We start from the raw sequence: 14964 nt of genomic DNA on the forward strand, positions 1-14964 counted from the left end.
TATCCTAATCAGCATGTCATATAATGCTAGTTTACAATAATTTACTGCTGTCTAATCCCATCTCCTAGGTATCCTGCCCATGCTCTTGTGAGTGAGCCGTCCCTGTTCTCCTAGTCATCTCATTGGCTTGTCTATGTGATCCATGTGGGTGGGGGAGGTGAATGTGATTAATAAATGGCCTGTAATAAAGAGGTTTAATGAGCTGTCTGTGCGGCTACAGATTAAATGCTGTTTGTCTCATGTGCTGCCAAGACTGGACCAATACTCTGCAATTTCTGTCCTAGAAACAATTATTGCTGCAGCCACTGCTCTGTCTTCCATTAGGTCTCTCCCAGCACTGTAATAAAAGATGGCATCTGTCCAGGTTTCTTTCCTCGGCCTCTTCTTGTATCTTTTCTCATCACCTGATCAATCTGTAAATATCCACATCATAATCTGCCTCATTCCAGACAGTTCCTTAACATGTCCTCAAGTACCCCTGTACTTCTAGCTTAGAGTACAGAGTTATTGCATTAGAAATGCAAACCTTGTTCCTGCAATTCTACTAACAGTCAATAGAACCATAGTTAGAGGCTCTTCACCCCATAACTTCTATGATATATATGACATCTGTCAAGCGTAGACATTGAAACACATCGCTTGACAAATCCTTGGACTGTATTTAGAAAAATGAAGTGCAAATGTACACACTTTTGGCTATGTATAGAAATTATATATAAAATCGTATACTGATAGCAGGAATATGCATATATCCATGCTGCCAGTTTCCTGTTGCCTATCACATGAGTATTGCATACATACCTTCAGCTATGCTCTGTGATCTGGCGTATTGGTTAAAACTATGTTTATTTCCGGCTGACAGTGTCACAGAGTACTGGGTGTCTGTGCCCACCATTGTGTCTTCTGACCGCCCCAGCCTCCTCCAGAATGATTGACAGCTGTCAATCATTCAGGAGGATACAGGGGGGGGGGGGGGGGGACAGAATAAAGACACAGTGGTGGCTAGAGAACAGGGTGGGCACAGACAGTGTCACAGACTCACCTCTGTGACACTGTCAGCCCGAAATAAAGATAGTTTTTACCAATACACCAGATCACAGAGCATTGCTGAAGGTATGTATGTGATACTCATGTGATAGGCGACCGGAAACTGGCAGCATGTATATATGCATATCCGTGCCTAATCAGCCTAAACATTGTGCGGACAGGGCTGCACAAACAATTGCTGGATTCCTATATCGCTGGATCAGCCAACAAGTGAGAGCTTGCTTGTTCATTTGCTGACGGCTGGGGCTTTTGCCCGTCTCCACCTGATTACTGCAGGGGTGACCAAGCAAACTAATAGGCATCAAAAAGATAAGGACCCCCGCCATATTTCTTAAATCTCCCCAATCTAAGGGTACTATTACACCAAGCAATTTTCCGACGACTAACGATTAACGATCTTAAACGACCGCTAAGGCAAACGACCCGAAATCGTTTGCCCAAGTACACAAAACGATGATCGTTATTTAGGATCGTTCTTGCGGTCGTTTAGTCGTCGCTATTGTGTAAGTTTCAGCTGTGAATTCTTATTCCACCGAACGATGTGCGAACGATGAGCGAACGACCAAACGATAAAAATAGGTCCGCATCCTATTAAACGATCAACGATTTCTCGTTGGTCGTTTAATCGTTGCCTGCTATTACACAAAATGATTATCGTTTAAATCCGAACGATTTAACGATTTTTCGAACGATAATCGTTCCGTGTAATACCACCCTAAGGCTGTTGAAATCTAGGAGCCCTTACTGTACCACTCTGTGGGTTTGATTTTGTACACCAGCATATTCCATTACATGCCATACAAACCGTGTACACAGGTTTGATGTCTAAGGGCCCTATTCCACCGGACGATTATCGTTTGCATAATCGTTAACGATTAACAATCTCAAACGACCGCTACTGTGAAAGACGTGAAAACGTTCACTCTTTTCCATGGAACGATAATTGTTACTTATGATCGCACTTGCGATCGTTTTTTCTTCGCTATTGCGTTCGTATCTATTGCGAACGACCGAACGATGTCTTATTTAATGCGAACGATTTGCGAACGAGCAACAATAAAAATTGGTCCAGGTCTTAGGGCCCTATTCCACCGGACGATTATCGTTTGCATAATCGTTAACGATCTCAAAAGACCTGAAAACGTTCTATCATTTCCATGGAACGATAATCGTTACTTATGATCGTAATTGCGATTGTTTTTTCTTCGCAATTTATTCACTATTGCGTTTATATCTATTGCGAACGACCGAACAATGTCTTATTCAATGCGAACGATTTGCGAACGAGCAACGATAAAAATAGGTCCAGGTCTTAAGCCCCTATTCCACGGGTCATTAAGAGGAGCAAACGAGCGCTCTCAGCGCTCAATTGCTCCTCGTTCCCCGCTCGCTGCCGCCGCTATTCAACGCAGCAGCAGCGAGCGGGTGAGTGCGGGAGCGGCGGCGGGGGGGCTGCCCGGGTGATCGCTGATCGTCCGGGCAGCCCATAGGATACAGCAGCGTCTGCTGCCGATGCTCCTATTCAACTGAGCGAAGGCAGCAGATCCCTGCTATATCAGTCGCTTGTTTTTCAACATGTTGAAAAACAAGTGACTGCAACGATCAGCCGACATGAACGATGTCGGCTGATCGTTGCACTCTATTCCACGGGACGATTATCGTCCGTAGTGGCCGATATCGGCCGAATACGGACGATAATCGTTCCGTGGAATAGGGCCTTTATAAAGCGATCAACGATTTCTCGTTCGGCCGTTAATCGTTAACTGCATTTCAGCCAAACAATTATCGTTTAGATTCGAACGATTTAACGATAATCTGAACAATAATCGTCTGGTGGAATAGGGCCCTAAGGCTATATATTCTGCAGGGCAAAAAGTGCCCTAGGTTTATAAGGCAAATAATACCTGCAAAGCTTTATAGCAGAGGAGACTGATGCGTGAAGCCCTAGGTCAGTGTTTCCCAACTCCAGCGTTTGCATACCCGAACAGGTCATGTTTTGTGGAACTTCTTAGTATTTCACAGGTGTCTTCAGATAATGTCACCTACCCCCTGCTGTCCTGGCTTTTCCATATTTACAAGTAACAGCCAGATAAAGACCCAACATCATCTTTCTGCTTTGCAGCAAAAAATAAATAAATTTACTTCTGATAGCAAAAAATTTGTATACATTAAAGCAGCACCATCAGCAGGTTCTGACCAGAGAACCTGCTGATATGCCCCATAAACTGATGACTTAAGCTGCACATCAACTTTCTAAAACTTGTCCAACTCCCAGCATTGCTGAGTAATAGCCTAATTGCCCTTATGCAAATCATGTGCTTTAGAGCATTTGGGGAGTGTCCCACTTGCCCCGAGCACCACTGTGTCCCGCCCCCTCCTGTGTCACCTTGCCGGCCCAGTTCACCGCCCCCCGTACCGCCCACTATGCATATTAATATATGCATAGCCAGTGTCGGACTGGGGTACCTGGGGCCCACCAGAGGAAATGATCCTTGGGGCCCACCAAAAAAGAATCAGTAAAAAGCGACATACTGACCCGGCCCTATCCTGGATTCATCGGGATCTGCGACAACTCCCTTGTGAATGACATGTTTTCAGTCGAACTATAACTCTCAGAATACCCTACACTTATGAAGCTTTAATGAAGGGTATGTTGGGAGTTGTAGTTTCAGACAGAACAAACCTTTAATAAATTGATTGTTGTGCAGAAGCTTCTGGTGGCCGTAATCTGTTACAACCATCAGCCCTCAAGGTCCAGCACTATATGTCTCTACAGTGGCAGCTCATATGTACTACAACTCCCAGCATATCCTGAGGGATGCAGACTATCAGTAAAAGCTGGGAGTTGTAGTGCTTGCAGCTGTTGTACCTGGAGGATTTTTGGTGTATTGTACACTGAATGATTTGTGGGAGATCAGAATACATAGTTATGTGGGGGCTCAGTGTGTGGATGTGAACCCAGAACAGCCGTAATATATATATATATATATATATATATATATATATATATATATAGTATCACCATACTGTACCTCTCAACATACCATCAGACTGTTACTGACCATATCATCCATCATCATACTACTACTCCTTTATCCTCCTGCTCCTCCATCATCATACTACTACCTCCTTCGTCCTCCTGCTCCTCCATCATCATACTACTACCCCTCTCATCCTCCTTCCCTTCCATCATCATAATACTACCTCTCTCATCCTCCTACCCTTCCATCATCATACTACTACCCCTCTCATCCTCCTGCCCTTCCATCATCATAAAACTACCTCTCTCATCCTCCTGCCCTTCCATCATCATACTACTACCTCCTTCATCCTCCTGCACCTCTATCATCATACTACTACCCCTCTTATCCTCCTGCTCCTCCATCATCATACTACTACCCCTCTCATCCTCCTGCTCCTCCATCATCATACTACTACCTCCTTCATCATCCTCCTGCACCCCCATCATTATACTACTACTCCTTCATCCTCCTGCCCCTCCATCATACTACTACCTCCTTCATCCTCCTGCTCCTCCATCATCATACTACTACCCCTCTCATCCTCCTGCTTCTCCATCATCATACTACTACCTCCTTCATCATCCTACTGCACCTCCAAGATCATACTACTCCCCCTTCATCATCATCATACTACTACCCATTCATCTTTCTGCTCCTCCATCATCATCAGAATACTACGCCCTTTATCATACTACTACCCCCTTTATCCTCCTGCCCCTGCACCATATTACTACCCCTCCATCATCCTCCTTCCCCCTTCATCCTCATGCCCTTCCGTCATCATAGTAGTACCCCTCTCATCCTCCTGCCCTTCCATCATCATAGTACTACCTCTCATTCTCCTGCCCTTCCATCATCATAGTAGTACCCCTCTCATCCTCCTGCCCTTCCATCATCATAGTAGTACCCCTCTCATTCTCCTGCCCTTCCATCATCATAGTACTACCTCTCATTCTCCTGCCCTTCCATCATCATAGTAGTACCCCTCTCATTCTCCTTCCCTTCCATCATCATAGTACTATCTCTCTCATTCTCCAACCCTTCCATCATCATACTACTACCCCTCTCATCCTCCTGCCCTTCTATCATAGTAAAACTACCTCTCTCATCCTCCTGCCCTTCCATCATCATAGTACTACCTCTCTCATCCTCCTGCCCTTCCATCATCATACTACTACCTCCTTCATTCTCCTGCACCTCTATCATCATACTACTACCCCTCTCATCCTCCTGCTCCTCCATCATCATACTACTACCCCTCTCATCCTCCTGCTCCTCCATCATCATACTACTACCTCCATCATCCTCCTGCGCCCCATCATCATACTACTACTCCTTCATCCTCCTGCCCCTCCATCATACTACTACCTCCTTCATCCTCCTGCTCCTCCATCATCATACTACTACCCCTCTCATCCTCCTGCTTCTCAATCATCATACTACTACCTCCTTCATCATCCTCCTGCACCTCCAAGATCATACTACCCCTTCATCATCATCATCATACTACTACCCATTCATCTTTCTGCTCCTCCATCATCAGAATACTACGCCCTTTATCATCATACTACTACCCCCTTCATCCTCCTGCCCCTGCATCATATTACTACCCCTCCATCATCCTCCTTCCCCCTTCATCCTCCTGCCCTTCCGTCATCATAGTAGTACCCCTCTCATCCTCCTGCCCTTCCATCATCATAGTAGTACCCCTCTCATCCTCCTGCCCTTTCATCATCATAGTAGTACCCCTCTCATCCTCCTGCCCTTCCATCATCATAGTAGTACCTCTCATTCTCCTGCCCTTCCATCATCATAGTAGTACCCCTCTCATCCTCCTGCCCTTCCATCATCATAGTAGTACCCCTCTCATCCTTTGCCCCTCATCAGCATACCAGTGCCTCCCTTATCATTCTCCAGCCCCTCCATCTGTATTTAAAACAAAAAACAGCTATACTTACCTCACCTGTAAGGTTCCTCTAGTCCCCCAGCGACTCTTCTCCCTGCTCTGCTTGAGTGAGATCGCGAATGCCAGAGGGGCGGGGCTTACCGCGGCGGGGGGGGGGTGGGGGTGGCGAGCTTTCCGGGACTACCCAGGACATGGTTTTGCCGGGGCCGTCTCCTCAGAGTCGGGAAGACCTGGTAAAACCATGTATTTATCCTGCTGCAACTGGGGGCCCACTGAGGACAGGCAGCATCATCCTATGGCTGGGGACCATAGCTGCTGAACAGGCAGTGGGAGTGGGGGAGGGGCCCACCGGAGGATTCTCCGGTGGCCCAGTCCGACACTGTTTATTGCGGCCTCATCAGCGCGCAAGTGCCGGGAATACGTTCCGTCTGAGATGGGCATCTTCCCCTGCATGTGCAAATCGGCCGGCTGTCTGGTGAGGATTCTTCTTACTGCGTCCCAGAAGGCCAGCCAATTTGCGCATGCTCGGGAAGATGCCCGTCTCTGACGGAACATCTTCCCAGGACTTGCGTGCTGATGAGGCCACTATGCATGTATTAATATGCATAGTGGGCGGTACGGGGGGCGGTGAACAGGGCCGGCTGGGCGACACAGGAGGGTCTGGAAGACACAGGAGGGGGCGGGCCAGGCAGGACACAGTGATGCTCGGGGCAAGTGGGACACTCCGCAAATGCTCTAAAGCACATGATTTGCATAAGGCAATTAGGCTATTACTCAGCAATGCTGGACAGTTGGACAAGTTTCAGAAAGTAATCAACAACAATCAGCTTATGGTAAGTAATCAACAAATATAGCAAAGAGGGTTGTGTAGGGCTGTATTATCTACACCTATCATAGCCTATTGTAAGTAACACCGTAAAGTGCCTGTCTGCATAGTCTGTCATCTTCCTGCCTGTTTCAGGGAATGTAAGTGGACGTCATCCACCTGCCACAGGTGGCCTATATAGGTATGTCCTTGTCTGTACTGGTGTCTTCTTTACAGGTCAGCCAAAGCTATGGGAGAACACAAAGCCAATGTCTGAGGTGATACTAGTGGCCTTAAAAGAAGCTTTATAACTGAGGCCAAGAGTCCAAGTGTCTGTAACGAGGCCTGTCAGTCAAAAGATGGGTTTAAGGTTTGAGGATCCATACCAATGCTACTAACCATTACAAAAAGGATCATGTGATATATTATTCCCATAAAAAGTTTGAAACCTTAGATGATGTATAGTATATACTTTGATTTTATTTCTATGGTGGTTATTTTATGTGTAATATGTGATGACCTCAGTGAAACAAGAGACAATCCAAACATTATATCGGTAATAAGCGCCCAGTTACTTCATATTATTGGTATATGTATTACGGTATATGATTATTTACAGGAAGAGATGTGACCAGTCATTAGACCTGTGTGATCTAATCATAAAGATGTTTTCTAAGTTCAAAAATGAAGTAAAAAGCCTAAAAAGAAGTGGAAATTTTGAGAATCCCGTACTGAAGATTGTGAATTCACTAATTGGTTATTATCAGTGAATCTAATGGTTACATAGTAGGTCACATTGTAGAGATTTTATTGCATTTATCTGTTATGCTGTTTTTGGTTTATGTATCAATCAACTTTTTATTTTGCTTTTGCCATGAGAGGAGATTTGCTCACATCTAAACTTTTCCTTTTCAGAAACTTTTTTTTTTTTAAAAGTTAGTTGTTGTGACTTTCCAATACCCACATCATGCCGAAGTGGTAGAGTCCTTGTGATAGAGTCAAGTCTGTTATATGCAGTGAAGAACTTACTGTCCGATCACTCAATGTCACAGGGAGACTGTAGGAGTGACAGGAGACTAGGTTAGGTTCGAGATGGAGGATGTGTTCTACCTTAAAGGCCATCCTACAGTAGAGGGACCTAGAAAAGGGGGCGCTTCCCAAACTTACATTACTGATATGTACATCAATATGTCTGTGTCCGTGATTTTAAGGTGTAAGCAGAACTGCAGCTGCTATATAGATATATTTGAAACCATCTTATACCTGGGTAGTTGACTTTTCTCCATAGAGATGGGTCAACATCTAAATTTAACCTTAACAGTTTTAAGTAATCAGTTTATGGGGCATATCAGCAGGTTCTCTGGTCAGAATCTGCTGATAGCGCTGCTTTAAATGGTTATTTTCAATCAACTTGACTCTGTAACATTTGCAAAGTGATTACAATTACAGTACTTCAAAAAACAGCACTAAAATCTTGGCCACTAGGTGTCTCACTTCTCTGCAATCTGCCGTTCACTGCTAGTTGTTACTCTGAGACCAGGAATCAAGAAATAGAGATGGGGCTCATCTGCGGCTATGTAAAGGGAAAAAGAGGGGCTGTGTACCTACACGCTATATATACAAGCCATTTCCATCCTTGAAAGGCAAACTAAAGATTCCCTCAGTCCTGAGCCAAGCAAGTTCTGCCCATCATCTCTATTAAGTATTGGAGGACTAATACGAAGGACCATATTACACAGCCTGATCACCACTGTAAACTAGTTAATGGAGCCTATTACACAGCACAAATATGGTGCAGCAAAGGGCTGATTATATGTATATATTTATATCGTTAGCGATATCCATGGATTCAAGTTTATACATACCTCTCCATGTTTTTCCAGGTGCTTCTGCCTGCTCACCAGTGTCTTCCTGTCTTCTGCCTGCAGCTACTGCGAGAACTGCAGATTCTCGCAGCAGCTGTGGTCAGCTGGCAGAAGACAGGAAGATGCCACGGAGCGGCAGAAGCATCTGGGAGCGTGGACAGGTATGTATAAATTTTATTATTTTCTTTACACATCCATTAGCCGTTGGCCATGCATCACTATTAGGTGTAGCAATGAGCAGTCGGTGGGCGATGATTTTTAGGCAGGACCAAAAGACATGATCAGCTGATGATCATTGTCATCAGCTCATTGTTGTAAATATAGCTCCATGTAATAGGGCCCTAAGAACTTACAAAGCATAAGACGCATTTCTGGGCAACCCAATCCCCTGCCATGAGTTGTGTCTCTTTACTCAGAACAGTAGGAAGCACATGTGAGCACGTCATGGCAGTGCACCTTTAGAGAGGTTGTGCTGTGCCACTCACAGCACCCATGTAGTGCTTGGCAAGTAGTGTGCTATTATTAATTGTTAGGCATCAGCCGGTCTTCTTGGCAGCTGTCCCTTCTGGTGTATGCTCAACACTGTCTCTCCATACACTGCACAACCCCTTTAATACCTCAACTTGTTAAAGTTATTAAAATAGAAATATAAGAATACTATACTATACTATAGAATACTATAAGCATACTATGTACATAAAAACATAAATATACACATACTATCTGTACATAAACAAACATGCATTTCAATTTGAACTAAATAGTAAAATGGCTGTGCAGACATGTATATATTTTACAGCCTCAAAATTAAAGTGATAAAAAGTGTAAAGTGTTAATTTACCTGTAATCATCACTAGGTAAGAGTACCTTGGCACTACTCCAGGCTACGGTACCGCTGCAATATAACTTAGAACACGTGTTGTCCGTAGAGCGGAGAGCTTAATTCAACATCGGTGGTGCTCAACATAGAAAATAAGGAAATTTCATCCAAATTTATAGTAGAAAGAAAATGTGGCACTCACCAGTGAAATTTCAGGTCATGGAATAGTGACAGATAATACAGGCAACGGACCGTTTCACGCTTAACAGATCATGCGCTTCCTCTCGGCCATAAAGCCACTATGTGAATCACCTCCCTTTATTACAGAGACATTCACCTGTGGAATCACATGACTTGTATACGCCAATCATGGACTAAATATGACCCCAAAGGGTTATCATCACAAACATATATGTACAAATGAATATAGTTATTCACTAAAAATACAAGAATTGCATTTACATGTATGTAATAAACACATTTGCCCTTTCATTCAGGCCGAGTGCACCCAATGCGTCTACTTGAAGCATCATCTCTGTTTCAGCGTCTAAAAGACGTGCATGACGATCTCCCCCTGCTAGTGAGTAAGGAATGTCTTTTAATGCTAAAAAACGCATACCTTTTACTCAACCTTGGTGTGAATTGAGAATATGATGGATCAACTTCGGACAACCCTTCCTGGTCCTAATAGAACGTAAATGTTTGGCCGAATAGTTTTACCCATGTAGTAATATCCACATCCACAAATGATGGCATATACCACATAGGTAGAGCGGCAGGTGAAAAAATCCCTAATGTTAATTTGCTCGCTACCTAACGTTACTGACTTTACATTATGCAAATAACTACAATAGTTACATTGTCCACATTTGAGGTTCCCGTTAGGTCTACTGTTATCTAGCCAATTGGAGATGGATTTTTTTATTATTAGAAAAACGACCATGTACTAACATATCTCATAGACTACAATATTTTTTTAAAAGATGCCACAGGACGAGAGACTTCTTCCTTGGATAATATAGGATCATTCTCCACCATATGGCAATTTTTATATATTGCAGATTTTATAGCATCATTCATGGGACTATGTTTAAATGTGAAAACGCTTGTCCTTATCGCCCTGTGTGTACTGCGGTCTGATCAAGGAATCCCAATATAAAGATTCAGCCTTATGTAGTGCCGGCAATACTTCATTCTTGGGATATCCCTGATTAAACAGCCGCACACATATCTCTTGGTCTTGTCTGAACAAAGTATCCGTATTGTTTATCCGTTTTAAACAAACAAACTGCCCGTAGGGTACAGCACATCTAATGTGAAGAGGGTGTTTGCTATCATATCTTAAAAGAGTGTTTGTAGCTGATTGCTTACGATATCCACTTAACTAAAGACTGTTGTGTACTACCTAGACATGAACATTCAAAAAATCAAGTTGGTCACACCTAGGGATGGTCCGAACCTGCCGAGGTTCGGGTTCGTACGAACCCGGACTCTCGGCAATGATTCCCGCTGTCTTAAACCTCCGTGAAGAGGGTGGATACAGTGGGAGGACCGCCTGGAAAAATGGGATACAGCCACAGCCATAGGCTGTATCCCAGTTTTCCAGGCGGTCTTCCTGCTTTATCCACCCTCTCAGACTCTGAACACTCAGACCCGGACCAATCCAAACTTTTGACATGTCTCTATGACATGTCAAAAGTTTTTTTTATGATGACAAGTAAACCTAAAGGGAGGGATTTCCGAAGACCCGCGTACAAGTACGCCAGTCTTATATTAAGCCCCACCCCCTTTTTCCAGGCAGGATTCGGTAAGAGGCATACGCCTCTTAGTGAATCCAGCTGGCCGTGCCCACGAACCTGCGCCCGGTGTACCAAATCGACACCTGCGAACAGACGAGCAGGCGTAAATCATGATAAATGAGGCGCCTTATCACACACCCCCAAGCTCTGCCAGCCCGCCCATCGGCCGAGCCGAGCGTACAGGAGGCATACGCCAGGGAGAAGGGGGCGAATCTGCATCTTCTCCCTGGCGTACGCCTCTGCCATACCTGTCATAAATGTCACCCAAAGTGTTGAACCTTTTGTGTTTTTTATTTGTCCATATTATGGATCCCAAAATCCCAGCATTAACAGGCTTCCTCAGCTCATTTATGACAAGAAAAACACATGCAAATCAGACAAAATCAATCTAATTATGCAAACAAATGAAACAAAACTGTGAATGTGTGACCGCAACCTTAAGATACCGTGAAAATATATATCAGAATGTAACAAGAAAAACAATGATGCAGAAATGAAATAATCCCTATTACAAGTCAGATCATGCATAGAGTCACATTATTAAGTCTGGGTAATGATTATGTCTGACTGGCAGTAAGTTGTATGTGTGACCTTGGACATAGGCAGAAAACATTCAGTCTGCATGGTGTTGGAGTTTCAGAATAGACTGTTATATTACAATATATGGGTAGGGAGAGCACAGGACGATTGGGACATATCATTTTTCTAGATCACGCAAAACACAATTTTTCAGTTCGAATTTTTTTCAAAAAGTTACTCATAGTCAATTGCTGTTACACACATGGCGCCCCCTGGTGTTCACCTGACTGCTTTCTCTGGATGCTATTTCAATAGTGTAGGTTATAACTAAGACTAAATTACTCATTAAAGGGGTACTCCGGGCCAGGGGGGTATTTTTGAGGATTGCCGGGGAGGGGTGGAAATTGAAGCCGGAGGTCACTTACCTCCACCGTTCCAGCGCCCGGATCGCGCCGCCCGGTACTCCCGTCCCACAGCCGCTTCCTGGTCAGAGCTGCTGCATGAGACGTTTTAAGGCAGCTCTGCCAATCAGCGGCCGGGCGGCGCGATCCGGGCACCGGCACTGGAACAGGGGAGGTAAGTGACCTCCGGCTTCAATTTCCAACTGCTCCCCGGCAATCCTCAAAAATACCCTGGCTCAGAGTACCCCTTTAATTACATTCAAAACACCTAAGTAGCATGTGTAGGTGCAGGGGCGTACTTAGATACAGCCGGGGTACTAAGGAGCTCTTAGGGCCTTATTACAAAGAAGCGATAATCGACCAAATCGGCCCAATTCAGGCGATTATTGCTCTGTGATATAGAGACAATGATCAGACAATCATCAGGCGCCAACCGTGCATCGCTATTATACGCTGGTGTAAAATCGCTGAGGATTTAACAAACAGTTTCTCATTACCTATCCATGCTCCTCCTCCTGTGCTCTGGTAATGTACATACTGTTTAGACAAAGGCTGCACGGCCATCACTAACGATGTCTGTGCAGCCCTTGGTAAATGATTATCAGGCCGTGTAATAGGCCCAGTAAACGAGCGCCGATCTAGCAAATCGTCCCTCATTTACAGTATTGTCCAGGCCAGCAATGGCTCGTGTAATAGCACCCTTAGGGTCCTATTAGACTAAGCGATTTTTTAACGTTAAACAATCGCGAACTAGATCGTTTATCGTTAATTTGAAATCATTCACCATATTATGCAGAATGATAGTCGTTAGTTAAGATCGGTACAACGATTGTTACTACATTGTTTTTACTCCATCTGTTCCCAGCAACGAATGAATGTGGAATTACAGTGAACAATTAGCTAACGATTAACAATGATTTTAGGGTCAGATCTAAATCAACGTTCACACACGGATGATTTTTTGATTGTTGTCTGCAATTACACAGGACGATTATCATTTAAAATCGAATGATATAACGATTTTCTACATGCTAATCGTCCCCTTACGCTCCAGACTCTTATAAAGTGAATGAGTGGGATTTGATTAAGTGACATGCTACCGCGCTCTCCCCCCGGCTGTTTGGGATTGCATTGGATCTCAGCAGTGAGACGATCAGTGTGATCACCATGCACACCTGCCCCGACATGCATGCCTTGACAAAGGCAGGCACCAAAATGTGCATTGGGGCAGGGGTGTGTGGTGATCCATAGCATACTGGTATATGTTACTGTATGAGTGGTCATTAAAGGGAACCTGTCACCCCCCGTGCCGGGGGGCGCGCGCTGAGAGATGAGTCCAACACCCATAGAGAATGACGGAGCGCTGGACTCTCCTGTCATTCTCTATGGGTGTTGGACTCATCTCTCAGCGCGCGCGCCGGGCTGCAGCAGCTGAGATCTCCGTCACCCGACCACCTCCAGAAGCGGGACCCGGCGGGATTAGGTAAGTATATGGGGCTCTAACGGGGGGTCGGGAGCCTGTCACCCCGGCACGGGGGGTGACAGGTTCCCTTTAAGGATGGTCCGAACCTGCCGTATGAACCTGAACGCTTGGCATCAGATTCCCGCTGTCTGCCTGCTCCGTGCAGCGGGTGAATACAGCGGGAGGACCGCCTGGAAAACTGGGATACAGCCTATGGCTATGGCTGTATCCCAGTTTTCCAGGCGGTCCTCCCGCTGTATCCACCCTCTCCACGGGGGTGGAAGACAGCGGGAATCATTGCCGAGAGTTCGGGTTCGTACGAACCCGAACCTCGGCAGGTTCGGACTATCCCTAGTGGTCATCCATCTGTCTGTGTATTTTTTCACTTTCTAAATCGTTGGCATAGTGCACTGGTCATTGTATACACACTTGGGATTTACATTTAAATACATTCTATACTGTATTATACAATTACTGTATTTAATTAAAGATTAAAGCCTAGCATTAACAGCAGCTTCTGCAGAACATCTTTAGAAGAAAAACTGCCAATCACCTGATAAAGGGACAATATTTATGGTGCCTTCAGTGTGTGGTGGGGTCCCTTGTGATTATTAATTAATCCAGCATTAATAGCAGCTGCTGCAGAACATCTTTGGAAGTGGACTTTATTTGGCAGAAGAACAGCAAGAGGGGGCAGCATAGAGGGAAGACACCTTTTAGTACAGAGATCATGCGGTAGAAGATTGTAGCATTGGAAATCAGAACCCAGCATAAATAGCAGCTGCTACAGAAGCTCTTTGGAAGCAGACCTGTCAACACTCGGGACGTGGCGCCTGTGGTAGTGCAATGTGTAGGTGTGACACTAATCCCTTATATGGCTGCTTTGTTTTGATAACCTGTTCCCCTCGGTTATGACCACCTTATGGAATTCAGGTGGTCACACATACTCATGTCAGCCGGTCTCCGTCCTATTGGCAAATAGTTTTCACTGTGCATCCCAACAAAAGGGATTTGGAGCATTCACATGGCACACAGCAGTACTTCAATTTGAGACCCATATTTTTTTTCTATTGATGCAATTATATAGGGGCACTAGATATATATGGTTGTGGCTGTGTCTGGTTCGAGAGTTCCGTCTCATTCACTTGAGCTTGCTGTTAGCTCCAGTACTAGACACAGCCACAACTATATGTATGGCAATGTGCCTGTCTGGTAAATAACAAAGCTGATACAGTAGGTGGTGGAGTTTGGATGGACTGTCCTAAGTACTTGAAAATCTATTTAAAGAGAGGCGGGGCATTCTTTGCTAGCCTGCAT

The sequence above is a fragment of the Dendropsophus ebraccatus genome, chromosome 4 (genome assembly GCF_027789765.1).
Source record: "Dendropsophus ebraccatus isolate aDenEbr1 chromosome 4, aDenEbr1.pat, whole genome shotgun sequence".
Lineage (NCBI taxonomy): Eukaryota > Metazoa > Chordata > Amphibia > Anura > Hylidae > Dendropsophus > Dendropsophus ebraccatus.